The sequence below is a fragment of the Panulirus ornatus genome, chromosome 14 (genome assembly GCF_036320965.1).
Source record: "Panulirus ornatus isolate Po-2019 chromosome 14, ASM3632096v1, whole genome shotgun sequence".
NCBI lineage: Eukaryota > Metazoa > Arthropoda > Malacostraca > Decapoda > Palinuridae > Panulirus > Panulirus ornatus.
Genome location: NC_092237.1, coordinates 38361842 through 38364732, shown reverse-complemented (window position 1 = coordinate 38364732; position 2891 = coordinate 38361842).

The following is a 2891-nucleotide window of genomic DNA, read 5'->3' as shown; positions in this document are numbered from 1 at the left end:
TCTCACTACTATATGATATACCGCGTGTAAGTTGTGGACGGTAGCTGATCCCTATATCCATTCATTTTAACAAGGAATATCACGTGGAAATTTTATGTAAAGCAAAATACAGTGTAGGTAGAAAAGTAAACCTGATGACTGTGATGCTATTCGCCACGTTAGTGTACTCTACCCACCAGAATATGTTTTCTGGTAAATATCTTGCGTTAAGTCACTGAAATCTAAATTCTAATTAGATTAAGGCAAACACGGCTGCTGATGAAGAACTTATAACGCTATTTCTCGCAGTGCTTGAATTATACTACATCACGATACATAAGGATTTTGCTGAACGTTCATAAGTGGAACAAGTCATGGTTTCTAGTCGGGTTGGACAACCGGTATATGGTGGAGTACCACAACATTATGGGTGATCCTCCAGTAGTTCATTTTCAGGTGCATTCACTGCCTTATTAGTTCCTTCCAACAATCCATCATATCTCTGTACCTACTTGATTAAGACATTAAGTACCAGAATTTCTTTACTTACTGATGAGCATATCATCTACATCGAAGTAATGATGATTTATAATCTTTTTATATATCGGCCAAATGGGAGTCAAGTGTTCGCTTCTTATTGGTTGACCGTCCACTGCAAAAGATATGAATAGGAAACAAATCCAAAACAGAGAGTTCGCACTACCTTAATTGTGACTTCTGTACCATAGAGAAGCGTCCCTGTTTGCGGACGCACGAGGACTAACTCGCATACAGAATTGCCAGTAAATCATCAACTTATGTACTTGGCTGTATAGTGAAGCAGCAATTCGGTTAAGTATAATCCTCATTAAGTATTGTGTGCTCTGTAGAGAAACTTGGATTTGTGTAGTGGGAACTAGTCTGTGTGTGGATGTCACTGGGCTCCGTATACCTACGTGTCAACTGGCTCCGTATACTTACATCTGTCAATAAAACTTGCCACATAACGCTGGAAGGGCTTGAGAATAACTGATAAACAAGAATCTATAGAACTGTAGATTATGGAAAAAACAGATTCACTACCTGCAGACCTGTCGTCATTGGGCTTCACATATCTGCATTCTGAAGTGAGACTCACCAGATTGACCTCGAGCAAAAACTTGGAAGGGTAAGGAAGAGTTAGCGATTGGATGCTAGATAATCAACTATAAAAAAATCATGGATTACATTTAAGAAATTCAAGGCAACTAGTACCATTAGAAGAGGCAGCAGTAGTCTAAAGGAAGACCAGATATGATGAAAGGTTAGATGTTGCTGATATAGCGCTTCTGATGTTGCTGCTGACGATGACAATGATGTATTACTTCTGTGTTGGATGATGATGTTTATAACGCATTGTCCCTGCACTGGAGGATATCGGGGATGGTAATGATGATTTACCTCCTTCCAGAGAGTATGTCCACTACATGGTGTAGTGAAAAGGTTTGAAGATAACTCAAAGGATCGGGTAGTTATTGAAAGACATCCTCAGAGTAGAAAATTATTGTGTTATCGTTTGATGAAAGGAGCTTTTTATATTTACATGGAGCTGCTGAGGGCACATGCCTGAAGGTGATGACGGTGAACATCCTTATCATCTGATATGCTCGTCTGACTTAAATGTAAGGGACGCTCACCGAGTATCATCACTAGTGTTGCCGGATTTCTTCATCGGTGCTTGGTCCAGTAACCTTACCCTGGCCATTAGTATAATTTTACATTCATTTTCCCGATGTCTGGCCACTCACCTAATGTGACCATCAGGATCGACCCTGGAGGAGAACAGCTGAGCCTTCTGGGGTGTGACTCGCTGCACCAACGCCACCTGGGGAGATACGAACAACATTTATCTTAACCATCATTTCTTGTTTAACTTGGAGATCGTATTTAAACATTTAGTCAATATCTTACGTCAAAATCATTGAAAGTTTGCCATAATGCTTACACATAGTCCTTATTCACTGATCCTAAGAATGGAACCTAAAATGTTTAGGGAGTGACAATTATTCAACGGTCTGAGAAGTAGGGCGGTGCAAATATTGCTTTGATTCTGGCGCCAGACTAACGCATAGCGTGAGGTATGGCAGTCTGTTATGTATCATATGTGGTGTTATACGGGTACCTCATACATAGACATGGAATCAAAGGAATGGAGGTAGAAAAATATTGAAATAATGTCAAATGAGAGAGAGAGAGAGAGAGAGAGAGAGAGAGAGAGAGAGAGAGAGAGAGAGAGAGAGAGAGAGAGAGAGAGAGAGAGACAGACAGAGAGAGACAGAGAGAGAGAGAGAGAGAGAGAGAGAGAGAGAGAGAGAGAGAGAGAGAGAGAGAGAGAGAGAGAGAGAGAGAGAGAGAGAGAGAGAGAGAGAGAGAGAGAGAGAATAATGCAATCAGGAGTAGGTGTTAAACTGCTTGGATGAGGGTGATATTAGACAAGAAATATATAGATAAGAAGGGTAAGAAATATGGCAAGTTAAAGAAATAAGGCGAAAAAATTTTAATGAACCAAAAACGAAAAAAAAAGAAGAAAAAAGCCCCTGAAAGATTAGCGTGAATACATTATTGAACCATTTATGAAACTGGGTTACCCCAGGGGCTTTCAATTAAACTCGATGGAAAGAACTAAGGGATTATTGATAGAAGATCTGGAGACGACGACAACACTAGGGACGGGGAGAGGACACATATGCTGATGCCCCAGCTTATGGCAGGCAACACTCATTATCAGTTTTACAGACAACATCCATGGACATAGCGACCACATCAAAAATAAAGAAAGAAGACGTCATGACGACTAGGAAAAGACAGGACAAAAGAAAACAGTAAAGTATACGAGATCCCATACAAGGGGTGTGAGAAGCTATCACTGCGAGATTGGGTTGGTCTGACGCCAG